Source organism: Cervus elaphus, chromosome 4 (genome assembly GCF_910594005.1).
Source record: "Cervus elaphus chromosome 4, mCerEla1.1, whole genome shotgun sequence".
Classification (NCBI taxonomy): domain Eukaryota; kingdom Metazoa; phylum Chordata; class Mammalia; order Artiodactyla; family Cervidae; genus Cervus; species Cervus elaphus.
Genome location: NC_057818.1, coordinates 15,948,061 through 15,962,180, shown reverse-complemented (window position 1 = coordinate 15,962,180; position 14,120 = coordinate 15,948,061). Strand labels below are relative to the sequence as shown.

Sequence of the window (14,120 nt, the reverse complement as noted above, 5' to 3'; positions counted from 1 at the left end):
TTTTTGACTTATGGAATGAGAGCCATGTCCTGTCCCCTCGCAGCTTATAAATTGACGTTACTTCTTCACTTGGAGATCTGTCCTGTGTTTTCACTGTGGGCCTCTTCTCAGGAATCTAACTTAATGTTAACGTCATTTTTCTGAAAATGGTAGCATACATGTCAGGCTAGGTTTGGGTGAGTATGGTTTTTCTTCACAATTCTTCTTTCTTGTCAGCTTTTAGGAGATTGGGGACAGTTTGTGCTGAGTTGTGAGGCCCCCTCCCATCTTTTTAAAGATGCCATTGATAAATGTATATTAAATTCAGAATTTTACTAACTTAGGGTAAGCGGGTCAGTCTATCTAAGAGCAAAATGTGACTAATATTAAAAAAAAAAGTATCATTGAAAAGTGAAAGTGTCAATCACTCAGTCATGTCCAACTCTTTTCGACCCCTTGGACTGTAGCCCACTAGGCTCCTCTGTCCATGGGATTCTCCAGACAAGAATACTGGAGTGGGGTGCCATTCCCTTCTCCAGGGGATCTTTCTGACCCAGGGATTGAACCAGGATCTTCTGTATTTCAGGCAGACTCTTTACCGTCCGAGCCACCAGAGAAGCCCCTCATCCTTACTTCAAGATGTCTCAGCTGATAATTGGTTAGTTTACTCTTGTAATTATAATTATTGAAAAATATGTAGTTAGGGCTTCCCTGGTGGCTCAGTGGTGAAGAATTCGTCTGTCAATGCAGGAGACACGGGTTCGATCCCTGGTCTGGGAAGATCCTACATGCTGCGGAGCAGCTGAGCCCACATGCCACAACGAGGGAGCTGTGCTCCAGCGCCCCGGAGCAGCAGCAGCAGCCGGGCCTGCGTGCCCTCGGCGCTGTGCCCGCGCTGAGGGGAGCCCTGACCGCAGTGAGGAGCCTGCGCACCGCGGCTGAGAGGAGCCCCGCTCGCTGAGACTAGACAGCCACGAAGACTCAGCAGAGTCAGAAACAAACACATAAAATTATTTTTTAAAAATAATAAAAAAAGAGAAAAGTATACAGTCAGAATGTTTTTGTTTGTATGTGTCTACAGTGTTGATGTATTTAATACAGTTGTTGATGTATTTAAGTCTGAAGAAAGCAGATAGTGGCTCCAGGAGGCAAGGGCTGCCCTGATGCTCTCGTGCGTTTTGATCTGAGTTACCTTATTCTTGCTGAATGATCATTCTGCTTCCTTCTTTCTCACACCCAGGGTTTGAGATTTCCTAGTAATACTTGCTGTTAGGAAACTGTGTGTCTTTTCTACTGGAGTTTCTCGTCTTGCTGAGGGTCATCTGCCAGGAAAGAAACTTGGATTTTAATGTTTTAGTAGAAGAAGAATTTACTCCACTTTTCAGAATAGAGACTCTTTGCTTGAGGGGTATCCTGGGAGACTGGGCAGGGGGGCCCCGTGTGGACCAGCGGGCGTCTCCTAGCTTGACTGCAGAACCTGTTGGCTGATGTGCTTGTCACTGTAACAGTCTAGCACTGTCACTGCAACAGAGTGTCTTCTGGAAATTTGAAGTGGTTTAGAAATGAAGAGCAGCACCAGCACATTGGATTAAACATAGAAATTTGAAAGAGAAAGATCTCTCCTTCCTTGACCTGACAAGTTGAAAGCACATTTGGTTGTGCAGGCAGGGTGACCGCGACTGAGGGCTGCTGGGTGGGCGTCGGGCTCCCAGCAGGCCAGTCACCACACTTTTACACACACCTGCAGGTTAGGCCGCACCCCACCCTGTAGCCCTTCGCACGAGGCGTTTCAGGGTGCCGTTGCTGTGATTGTGTGTTTGTGTAGTCTTCAGGGTGGGGAGCCCTCTCACGCCCAGGATCATAGCACAGATCACTCACGACACACTAGATCACTGGTAGCCCAAAGATGATCTTGACTTGAGTACTGACTATCGTGAGTGGCGTGGCCTAGCTGGGCCACACTCTCTGCTTTATTAGGAAGGCTTGGGTCCTGTCCCTCAGAGCAGATTTTGGACCCAGGAGACATGTGTCTTGGCAGGTATCATGTCAGGCTGTTGGGTAGGCTTTCGTTTGGTGGCCAGGCAGCTGGGCTGGAGCATGGTCAGTGGACCAGCAGCTGGCATCCCTATGGCCTTGTGTTGACAGCCGGGGCTTTGGGTCCCCTCTGAGCTTGAGGCTGATCCTGCTTCATTGACTTCTGTGGAAGCCTGTCATTTCTGTGGTCTTCCATCTCAAGCCAGCCCTCTCCGACTTATTTAGAGGGTGAGGGTAGTAAGGATTCTCAAGGTTTTGTATTTAGGGGTTTGGGTAGGCAAATGGGACTAGAGCAGCGATTATTTATTAAATTTGCTTGGAAAATATTAAAACAGTTTTGCAACACTCACCCCCAGACACACAGAATCTGAGGCATCTTCCGGGGTGAGAATGTGTCAGGAACAAATCACTTGAGATTTAAGTCTTTGAAATGCCGGGAGAAATATCAGTAACCTCAGATGCAGATGACACCACCCTTATGGCAGAAAGTGAAGAAGAACTAAAGTGCCTCTTGATGAAAGTGAAAGAGGAGAGTGAAAAACTTGGCTTAAAGCTGAACATTCAGAAAACTAAGATCATGGCTTCCGGTCCCATCACTTCATGGCAAATAGACGGGGAAACAGTGGCTGACTTTATTTTTCTGGGCTCCAGAATCACTGCAGTTGGTGATTTCAGCCAGGAAATCTTGCTCCTTGGAAGCAAGGACCCTGCTCCTTGGAAGGAAAGTTATAACCAACCTAGACAGCATATTAAAAAGCAGAGACGTTACTTTGCCAACAAACGTCCGTCTAGTCAAGGCTATGGTTTTTCCAGTAGTCATGTATAGAGGTGAGAGTTGGACTATAAAGAAAGCTGAGTGCAGAAGAATTGATGCTTTTCAACTGTGGTATTGGAGAAGACTCTTGAGAGTCCCTTGGACTGCAAGGAGATCCAACCAGTCCATCCTAAAGGAAATCAGTCCTGGGTGTTCATTGTGAGGGACTGATGTTGAAGCTGAAACTCCAATGCTTTGGCCACCTGATGTGGAGAGCTGACTCATTTGAAAAGACCCTGATGCTGGGAAGGATTGAGGGCAGGAGGAGAAGGGGACGACAGAGGATGAGACGGTTGGATGGCATCACTGACACAATGGACATGGGTTTGGGTGGACTCCGGGAGTTGGTGATGGACAGGGAGGCCTGGTGTACTACAGTTCATGGGGTTGCAAAGAGTCGGACACGACTGAGCGACTGAACTGAATTGAAATACAAGGGCATGTCTTCTGAGCAACCTGTTGTTTCTTCTGAGCCACTTGTTTCCACCTGGAGCGTGGAAAATCCTGGGTGGTGGTGGGGTCTTAAATTCCTGGTGGGAGCTGGAGACTTGGAGGCCAGTGTCCTGTCTGTGTCATTGGCCCGGTTTCTGTGGTTAAAGAAGAGTACATCTGTGTGTTAATGCAGTTGTTTCCTCACCCAGTCTCGGCAGGCTGAGGGAGTACTTCCAGTCTGAACACTTAATCTGGCTTGAATGGGGCTGGTGAACACACCTTGCTTTGCATTCAGTAATCGTCTGGTTTGAAAGCTTTGTGGTGGTAGCGAGGTGGAGGAGGAAAGCAGTGTGCAGGTGGGTACAGCGAGAGCTGTCGCACTGCTCTTGGAGTTGGTGAGTCTGGAAAGTAGACCATGGACACTTTGTTTCTGGACATGTGCTGACTTGGAGGTGAGGCAGTGCCCGGTGCTCTGGGAGACGGCATGCTGGGCCTGTGACCTCGAGAGCTGCTCAGGACCCTGCCGGGCACCACTGCTTGGCTGGGCTAGAGGGACGCACTGGCTGGGGAGGGCATCTTACTTACTGTGTTTTTACCTCTGATGAATTTTGTCCATTAACCACATGTATTTGGGGTGAATTTTTACCTGGGTCAAAGGGTGATTGAAAGCTGGGTGGATTGGAAGGGCACAGATGCTCAGAGGTCTGGAGCTGGGCACTTGACTGTGACCTTGGGAAGTAGCCTCCTTTCCACACCTGCTCACGCAGGGGGGTCAGTTGTGTTCTCGTGCTCCGAGGCCAACGCTGGGCCTCCTGCTGTGTGCCTGCTAGTGACCAGGGCGCAGTGTGCAGCTTCGGAGTGGAGCATAATAGTTGTCCTCCAGCATGATGGCGACCTGACGGAGAACCAGAGAGCGGGCCTGGAGAACAGCCTCAGGACACAGGAGCGGAGGGGAGGCGTCTCCTGTGAGGGAAATGGCGTGTCTTCCAGAAACTGGAAGCAGTCTGGAGTTGCCGGGGTGCCTGTGTCCCTGGGGCGCTCACCTTTAGTGGGGTGCCTGCAGTGAGAACCCACTCTCCCAGCAGCAAAGTGGGAACTTCTTTGCTCTCTGTGTGTGTGTACGTGTGTGCATGTACATGTGTGCACATAATGCATGTGCGTCGTCAGGGTGGCGTCTGAAGTTTGGACTTGAATCCACCCCTTGTGAGCCCAGTGACTCTTGTGGGCGGAGTGGGGTGTGTAGGGGTAAACCAGACACGGCGCTTCCCCTTCTCAGCAGCCTGGTGGGGGTTGTGATGACATGGGTGGGGAAGCCCTGGGACTGCTGAGTCAGGAGTCTGGCCGGGTGGTGGGGGCTGAGAGAGCAGAGGTTTGGAGCTAGATGACTCCAGGCTTCCGTCTGTGTTTTCGTTGTGAGCTGGGCACAGCAGGTTTGGACTTGGAGGATCTTCTAGAACCAGGGCAGGAAATACAGTCATAATCACGTTGGGGCTCATCTGTGCACGTGTGTGGTATGGCATGTCTCTGGTGTGGTGAGCTTTGTGAGTTTAGTGGGGAGCTCTGAGCTGGAGATTGGGAATGGGGGTCTACCAGCAGGGCTGGTCCGATTGCCCCTGGAGGGTCTGCAGGAGCAGGAGCCCTGAGAGCAGAGAGGTGCAGTGGGCTGTGGTTCTGGACACAAGTGAAGTGTTACGGCCGCAGCCCTGGCTCCTGAGATGCTGTGTCTCTAGGGCCGGGTGCCACTGCCCTCCCTGTGGAGAGTGGGGTGCTGCCTGGGAATTCTGAGTTCGCTGAGAGCTAGACACTGGTAGTCTGTTTCCTGACTTAGACCCCCAGGAAAGCTGTCTCCTGTCTCGTTGGTCAGGGTCTCCAGTGTGTCTGTGATGTCTGAGTGACCGTGCTCCGTCTGTGGCTTGTTGTGTTTCCGGAAGGGGCATGGGTTAGCACCCTAGGCCCAGGAAGTGCCCAGGATGGCAGAGGGTGGTATGGACCGGGTGACAGTGTGCTGGTTTCAGAGACTGAAGAGTAGTTGTTGTTATTTGGTGTATTCTAGGTGTCTGCTTCATCATAAACGCTATGTTGTTCTGTTACCATCTTTATAGGAAAATCGAGAAGCTTAGTGAGCAGCTTGTGCTTTTCAAGAAAACCAAGGTGTGGTTGGAAGCTGCTTTTCTAGTGCTTGTGGTTAACGTCAGCTTCAGAAATTCTGTGCCAGCAACAGAAGGACAAAAAAGTCCTGACCCAGCTGTGCACACACACGTGTAGCTCGTGTGCAGACCTTGGAAGTCTGCTGTCCACAAGCGCTTGTCCCGCCAGCCGTGCCTGGTTCCTGTCTGCGCGTCCCATCCTGACCCGGCACCACTGGTGTGTTTGGAGACGGGAGGTGCTTGCTGGGGTTGTAAACCCCCACGGCATTGTGGAGACCAGGTCTGTGTGACCTGAGACCGCACAACTCTCCTGGGGAGCAGTGTTGCTGTGACCCTGCAGCGTCACCTCCCCTTCTCACCGGCAGCGTTGCTTGTTCATATGGCCAGGCCACAGTGTCCATTGATTTGATTTCTGGCATAGGTCTTTGGAGAGGCTTCTCAATAAAATCTGGGTTTTTTTTTTAATAGTGTTTTTGGAAGATCACATGTGGTGCCGTTTGCTTTTCTTTTGATACTAGACTTTGAGTTTACTTTCAAATAGTTGAAATTGCTGTTTTGATGTAAAAATGTTTGATGAATGAAAAGATGTTGTCTCTGTACCTTTAAACTCCTAGTTTTGAATGAATACGTGATAAATCAAATGTATTATTTCATGTACCTAAATTTTTTATTATTATTTTATTTTTGGCTTTGCTGGGTCTTTGTTGCAGTGTGGGGGCTTCCTCTGGTTGTGGTGGGGAGGGGCTGCTCTTCGTTGTGGTGTACAGGCTTCTCGTTGCAGTGGCTTCTCATTGCAGAGCATCTGCTTTCGAGCGGGCAGGCTTCAGTAGTGGGGGTACATGGCTTGCTTGCCCCTCGGCTTGTGGAATCATCCCAGACCAGGGGCCAAACCCATGCACCCTGCACTGGCAGGCAGATAGCCACTGAACTGCCAGGGAAGTCCCAAGTTTCATGTGTTTTTGAAAGACCCAGATATATTCAGTATATTCCTCGGAGACATTTTTTCATTCGTTGATAAAATTTTTGAGATTCAATTCTGTTGATATGTGTAGCTGCAGCTTACTTATGAGTAAGGGGGCTGTTTGCCTGTGGCTGGCCTGCCCACGAGGCCCCTCTGTATGATATTTCTTAGTGACATTGTTGACATGTGCTCGTTCTTTTGGGGTTGCCCGGGTCCTCTGGCTTCTCCTGCACTGGACCTAGAGGCACGTCTCTGACCTTAGATCCTGGGAGCTCATTTGGTCTGAATCATGGTCCTTTGCGTTTGCGGGCAGGTCCATGGGTAGATGGAGGGAGGGGCTGGGGAGGGGACAGTGTGGCGGGACTGGCTCATCTGAGGGGCAGGCGAGGCTGGCGTGCGGGTTTTGTTAGCAAAGGGTGAGTTCAGATTTTACTCTTCAGTGTGACAGTGAGTCTGTAGAAGCTACAAAATCTGTAACTCTGGCAAAGGCTTATTGTCAAATAGGAGAACTTCTGCAGATGACCCTGCGAGGGCCCCAGGCCTCAGGCATCTGCTCTGGGGAGAATGACGCCCATTCCGGTGTTCTCTCCTTAACTGGCCTTTCTGGGCACTGCTGTCCAGGAGCGGAGTCCAGACAGAGGTGTCTGCTTGGGGTGCCCTCCCTGAGTCCCGGGCGTGAGCACCTCTCCCATACAGCCAGGCACCCTAAAACCTTGGAGTTGTCAGAGAGACCAAAGTGAAGGAAGGGCCATGCTGTGGTCCACACAGAGAGGGGCGACATTATGAAAAGAACTGAGGGGTAATTAGTATTTATAGGCGCTCACTGGATTCTGTTGTTTCAGAAACTCCTCACCGCTGCTCTGGGACACGCCTCTGTTGGATTTAATTCACAGTCAGCAACCACAGCTTTCAGCGATGGACTCGGTAAGGATTTTATTGCACCAGCTCTCTCTCAACAGTTTGTATTGTTTTCATTGGTTTGTAAAAAGAAGTATTAAAGTCATTCGTATGTCTTCCTGCTGGTTTTCTTGGGCTTGCTAGTTTTGTCTCAGTGTCTGGGTTTTGTCTTGGATTTCAGGGAGACAAGGGGCTGTAGGGTGGTGGTGAACCCTGTGGGTCAGTAGGTAGCTTCCCTGGTGTCCCAGGGAGAGGAGGCCTGTGGACACATGAAGACACTGGGCAGCCTGGTCTGTGCAGAAAGTTGACTTCTTACCAACTTTTTGTCTTAGTGGCTCTGTCCTCAAGTGACCTGGAGCCCGCAGACCCGCTTGCTGTCCTGTCTGGTGCTCTGGGCCTGTCGCGCTTGTACCACCTGGGTGCTGTCACCCCTCCGCGGGGGAAGCGGGGTGGCCCATGCTGCCCTGTGTCCAGTGTGTGGGCCAGCTAGTAGGCACACGTGAATTTCCTCAGGTTTGAGGCCCGTGTGTGGTTGGTGGGTGTGGGGTGGGCTCTTGGCCGGGTTGCCTTGAGCTTGCCTTCTCCTGGGAGTCCTGGTGCAGCCTCAGCCTGACTGGACACTCGTGCTCTAGGACAGAGTCCTCCTCCCTTAGGGGACATGTCCCAGGGGCAGTTGCTTGTGTCTTCTGATCTGTGGATTGATAACAGTTGGAAAGAAAACTGTTGGCTCCTTTCAGTGTTTCACACCTTGGCCAGGTATTAGGGTTTTAAAGCCAACAGCCCCAGAGTGTATTCTCTGCGTTTTGTGCTGTTTCCAACAGACAGGGAAGAAGCCTTTCCTGCTGCTCAACCCCACAGACCCAACCCTGTCTCAGCCGTCCTGTGTGCGGCCACTTTGAGATGCACCTGGCCGGCCTCCCTGATGACGGAAGTGTTTCCTTGGAAACGGGGTTGAGTGTGATGGAGAACTCTTAGTCTGCAGGGTGGTCTGGGGTGGGAGAGCAGCCAGCAGTAGGTGGTGCAGGGTGGGGGTATGGTGGGCTTTGTTGTACCCGGGAGGCCCCCAGGGCGATCTTCCAGGAAGAGCCCATGCCTTCAGCTGTCTTGGACCTCAGGGCAGCCACTGAGAGCCTCTGCCCCGGGGTGGGGGGCGGGCAGAGGGGAGCTAGGCCGACCCACACCTGCATGCTTGAGCTTGGCCTTTGTTTGGAGACTGGAAGCTGGCCTTAATTTATGACAAGAAAAAACAAGATGCTGCCTAAATGAGGTAATTAGTAAGCATTTGGTGATCCTTGATGAAAAGAAAACAATTTACCAGCCAGGCTGCTGACAGGTTCCGGGGCTGGCCTGATGGTTCTGGTGGATTGGGCGTGTTCCTGTTTGGAATGTTGTCTGAGATGGAAGGGTTGGCATTTTGACAGTGAATCACAGGTAATCCCGGGTATCTAATGCTGTTGATCACTTTTATGAACCATAAATATTCAGTCGATACTGATTACACTGATTATAATTGTCTTCAGAAATCCACTGTTTGGATGGGATAGAGATAAAGGTGTGACTGTGGGTATGAACAGTGGAAGGGTCTACATTCCATGACCTTTCCTGGCATCCAAAGGCACAAGTTTTAAAAACACAATAATTTTGCAGGCTTTGTAATGCTTTTTCGTTGTTATTCATATTATCCATTATTCTTAATTTTCATGCTGATCACATAAGGTGGAATATGAACCACAGAGGTCCCGTCTGAGGTCACCTTTTCCAACAGAAGTGGGCTTGTTAAAGACCCTATGTGTTTCCATCTGTGCTTGTCTCCCTCCTGGGCATCCTTTAGGGTCCAGTTTGGATAGACTCTGGGCTGGTCTGGAATGACTGTGGCTCTGGGGTCCATAATGGGCTGATTGGATTTACAAGTTTTTTTTTTTTTTTTTGATCACAAGTTTTGAAGGTTATACTGTGTTACAGTTGCTGACCCTGCTGCTACCTGAGGAGCGTTCGGCCGCTGGTGGCTGTGGCCCCTCACATCACAGCACGCACAATGTGCCTGGGCTGCAGGGCGGTGGTGGGTGGATTTGCAGTTGGTGAGAAGCTCATAGATCCTTTGCTAATAATACATTTGCCTGTTTAACAGAGATATTTGTCAGGATTTAAAAATAGGTAACGAAGCGCACTTTTGCTTCTTTCTCAAAGAAATATGCATAGCTAATTATACCAGTAAAACTTCTGTATTCTAGATTTTTGAGTATAATAACTTTTTATTGTAATTTTAGAGTTCTGGCTGCTCTAGGTTCTCTTAAAATACATACAAAGTATGGAATATTAGATGTCATTTAAATTAGGTTTCATTAAATGTGTGCTTTTTGTTCATATAAAAATTGGCCATTGTGTTTACATGCTTTCCCAGAAAAGTTCTCACTCTTGCCCACCACAGGTCTTGGTGGTCAGTAGAACATCAGTTTTCTTACGCCAAGATGTTTGAGGTGCTGGGGAAACTTGTGTGGCCAAGGAGAGGGTTTGGGAAGCTTGTAGGTCAGAGACAGGGTGTCTGGGCCCAGCTTGCACCCCAGTTCCTCCGGGTGTTTCTGGCTGCAGCGACCTCAGGGCTCTGGTTCCGCAGCTGTGCTGGGCAGGAAGGGGCTGAAAGGGCTTGTGGGCTGTTAGTAGTGGTTCATTTGTTGCTTATGATATTGCAGTCATTTTCCTTCCATTGTTAGCAACAGGGATTCTCATGGAGCCAGTGTTCATTGTATTTATTTATATTTATTTGAGTGTACTGTGCCCCTTGTGGAATCTGAGTTCCCCGACCAGGGCTTGAACCCGGGCTTCGGCAGCGAGAGTGTGGAGTCCTGACCACCAGGAACTCCCTATTTTATTTTTTGATGCCATCAGCTCATAAAAGCTGGCTAAAGGGATTTCCTCCAAGTGTTATGTTGGAGGGTGAAGAGATGGCCTGCGTCTGCCTCAGAGCAGAGCTGCACAGCTTCTCTGGAACCCGAGCTGAACTTGCCTGTGGGACCAGCATGGAGTCCCGCCTCCTTCCTGCCGCCCCTCAGGACCGGGCGCCGTGAGGCTGCCTGTGTTTCTGAGGTCAGTGTTTCTGAGGCCGTTCCTGAGCCCACTGGACCTGGACGGGAGGAGGAGGTCGGGTAAGGTGGTGGAGGTGCTGTGGGCTGGTGGGCCGTCTGGGGGCTGACCAGGGCAGAGGTGGGGAGGTGCCTTTGTGGCTGGACCGTGTTCACTCTAGAAGAGATACCTTTTTTAAAAAACTAATTTTTGTTGGTGTCTAGTGTACGTACAATGTGTGTTAGTTTCTGCTGTACGGCAAAGTGGCTCAGTTACACATACCATGTCTCTACTCTTCTTTAGATTCTGTTTCCACATAGGTCATCACAGAGTGCTGATGGAGTTCCCTAGAGTTATCAGTTCTATACATAGTAGTGCTTATGTGTCATAGAATTGGTACTTTGATCGTCACTTGTGTTGTTTAGTCGCTCAGTTGAACTATCTCTTTGTGACCCTTTGGGCTGTAGCCCACCAGGCTCCTCTGTTCATGGGATTCTCCAGGCAAGAATACTGGAGTGGGTTGCCATTCCCTTCTCCAGAGGATCTTCCTGACTCAGGGATCGAATCCATGTCTCCTGCATTGCCAGGCAGATTCTGTATCACTGAGCCACCAGGGAAGCCAGACATTTGTGTTGCTCCTGGGGAATAGGGATTTGGGTATTCTTAGCGTCAAGAAAAGGAATGGTGGTGAGGCTCTAGGTTTGCTGTGTTCTGAGGGTGAGGATGCCGTGTTTGATCCGCAGAGTCGCCTGCTGGGGGTGCTGCAGGTGGACTGAGGGCTGACCAGGAGGTGAGGAAGGGAAGCAGAGCAGAGCCAACAGCAGTGCGGGACCGTGGCCGAGGGCAGCGTGGGCCCCCAGGTTGCCATCAGGCAGGCGGGGCAGGCGGTGCTCGTGCGCCTGCTGTCTCAGCGCCTGCCTGCTCCCTGCTTCTGTCCAGGCAGAGGCCCTGGGGCGGGGCCGGAGTGCCGGGAGGAAGGAGGGGGTGGGAACCAGCTCTTGGGAAGTCATGTGGCACTTACTGCCTCGGACTCTGTGGACCTTTTGTGAACGGGTGGTTTGTTTATCAGAAGTAAACCCGGAGCCCTTGAGCACCTTGGAGGGTCCCGGCTGTCTGGGTGGGTGGGGTCTCGTGGGCAGTGCGTCTGCATGTGGGTCCCAGCCGACGGTACACTCCCAGCCTCCTCCAGGAACCTTCTCCTTGTCCGTTTTCTCCATCTCCTAGTTAGGGTCAGCCTGGGTTTAAAATTTGTTCTTGTTAATTTTTTGAACAAGGATTTTTTTACTTTTTAAATTTTCTGTTCTTTTGAAAAGTTTAGTGTCTAGCTTACCTCCCCTGCGCCTGGCACCCCTATGTGTTTTCGTCTTGGCCTCGGGCAGCGCGGCGGACGTAGGGAGGAGCCGCAGGAAGCCTGGGCTGCAGAAGCAGGACGGTGGGTCCCTGCGTGTGTGTGTGTGTGTGTGTGTCCCTGCCCGTGTGTGTGTGTGTGGGGGGTCCCCTGCCCCTGTGTGTGTGTGTGTCCCTGCCCGTGTGTGTGTGTATGTGTCCCTGCCCGTGTGTGTGTGTGTGTGTGTGTGTCCCTGCCCGTGTGTGTGTGTGTGTCCCTGCCCGTGTGTGTGTGGGGGGGGGGGTCCCTGCCTGTGTGTGTGGGTCCCTGCCCGTGTGTGTGTGTGTGTGTGTGTGTGTGGTCCCTGCCTGTGTGTGTGTGTGGGGGGGTGGTCCCTGCCCGTGTGTGTGTGGGGGGTCCCTGCCTCTGTGTGTGTGTGTGGTCCCTGCCCGTGTGTGTGTGTGTGGGGTCCCTGCCTGTGTGTGTGTGTGTGTCCCTGCCCGTGTGTGTGTGTCGGGGGGGCTTCTCTGGCACAGTGTGTGTGAGTTGGGTGCTGGAGCCTGTGGAGTCAGCTCTGCTGCAGCCCAGCCTCACAGCTAGCATGTCAGATGCTGTCTTGGCTTGAGGCCCGTGGCATGGATGGGTCAGGGGAAGAACAGAGGGTTAGAGTTAGGGTTAGGGTTTGCAGCCCTGCCTGGGTGGGGGTGGGGGCACAGCTGGAGAAACCCTGTTGTGGGTATTTTTTATGGGAAAAGCTATGATCAGCTGTGTAAGCTCCTCTAATCTCCTTTAGCTAATGCCTCATTTTTTTTTTTTTAGAAGAAAAAAATCCCTTTTCTTTGTGTTTGAGTCTCCACAGGACATCTCCCTGGCATCCTCCATCTGGTGACAGCTGTTCTTCCAGGTCTCGGGGGGGGTCTCCATCTCCCGTGGCTCATGTGGGAGGGGTCCCACTCTTCCAGGAGCCCCAGAGGGCTGTGAGCAGCACCGACTGTCCAGACACCTTCACTTCTGTATTTCTTCCCCATTCCCCACGTTTTTATCATAAGGCTCTAGGCCTCAAAGGTGTTGAATAGTAGGGTTTTCAAGGTTCCGTAGCTACCAGCAGCAAACTGAGTGCGTCCTGGAGTCCTTGTTACACTGAGGAGAGAGGTCACTCTGCAGGGGTCTGCCTTGAGGGGAGGGGCAGGGACTGAGTGCAGGGGCCCCTCTCACACCTGTGCCACGGTGGAGCCCCAGTGCGTGTGGAGGGAGCAGGTGTGGGTCTGGTGGCTGTGTGGTGTATCTGTGGTGGGGGATATGTGGTGGTGGGGTGCTCTGTGTGTGTGTATGTATGTGGGTGTGGGCTTGTGGTGTGTATATTGTGTATCTGGTGAGGGACATGTGTGGTGCTGTGTATGTGGGTTTGTGGTGGCTGTGTGGTGTATGTGGTGGTGGGGTGCTGTGTGTGTGTGTATGTATGGGTGAAGGTCTATGGTGGTGGGGTGCTGTGTGTGTATATGTATGTGGGTTTGTGGGGTGTCTGGTGGGGTGCTCTATGTGTGTGTGTGGTGGGTGTGTGGCTTATCTGTGGTGGGGGGTATAGTGGTGGGGTGCTGTGTGTGGGTGTGTGTTTGTGGTGGGTGTGTGGCATATCCGTGGTGGGGGGTATGTCGTGGTGGGGTGCCCTCTGTGTGTGTGTGTGGGTTTGTGGTATGTGTGTGGGGTGTCTGGGGTGGGGTGGGTGCTCTGTGTGTGTGGTTGGGGGTATTGTGGGGGGGTGCTGTGTGTGCGTTTGTGGCGGGTGTGTGGCATATCTGTGGTGGGGGGTGCTGTGTGTGTGTGTGTGTGTGTGGTGGGGGTGGCATCTCGGGCCGTCACGCAGTGCTCAGTGCAGGGTGAAGCCTGGGCGCAGGGCAGACAGACCAGGTTCCCGCGCCAGGCTGACGGCAGAGCTGCTTTTCTAGAGGCCCTGTGCCTGCCATCATGGTCTGTTTCTTGTCCGGGGAAGAAGCTGCTGTTCTGTTCACTCTGAGCATTTCACTCTTTGTCCTGAGGCTTAACTGAACTTTGCTTCATGTCCCCAGGACAGTGGCCTCAAAGGAGTCCGCAGCATCTGCAGCCCCCTAAGAGGGTGGCAGGTGGAGACCGCCCAGCTGTCGGCCCCTGGGGGTTCGTGGCTGCCTGTGTGGAAGCGGTCAGCGCCCGGGGGGCCCTGCTGGGGTGGCTGGGAAAGGACAGCCGTGATCCCACACTGCTGCCAGTGTCCTCGTTCTTGACCTGATCATTTGTCAGCTTGGCCAAAGGTGGAGTCGTATACCCTGTCTGCCCTCCCACAGCAGAGGGGCCCCTTGAGCCTGAGGAGGGCAGAGCCTGGGCACTGGGTGGGGAGGAGGTGAGATGGGAGGCTGGGCTGGCAGCGGGGGCCCGGCCCAGCCTGTCAGGCTACCTCTCTTACCGAAGCCCAGCGCTCTGTTACTCTGTTTTAGG

The 14,120-nt window shown here is 52.1% G+C and overlaps 1 protein-coding gene across 5 annotated transcripts in view; it reads left to right on the top strand.

Annotated features, from left to right (window-relative positions):
- The window catches only part of ANKRD11 (ankyrin repeat domain 11), a 119,495-nt gene that overhangs the window by 44,130 nt on the left and 61,245 nt on the right, over nucleotides 1-14,120 (top strand). For 4 of the 5 annotated variants that reach the window (XM_043898302.1, XM_043898306.1, XM_043898303.1 and 1 more), the window contains exon 2: nucleotides 7,210-7,291. The exons of the other annotated variant lie outside the window; for it this stretch is intronic. The gene's annotated coding sequence lies outside the window, so the exon portion shown is untranslated. The remainder of the gene's footprint in view (nucleotides 1-7,209; nucleotides 7,292-14,120) is intronic. 5 annotated transcript variants of the gene reach the window in all.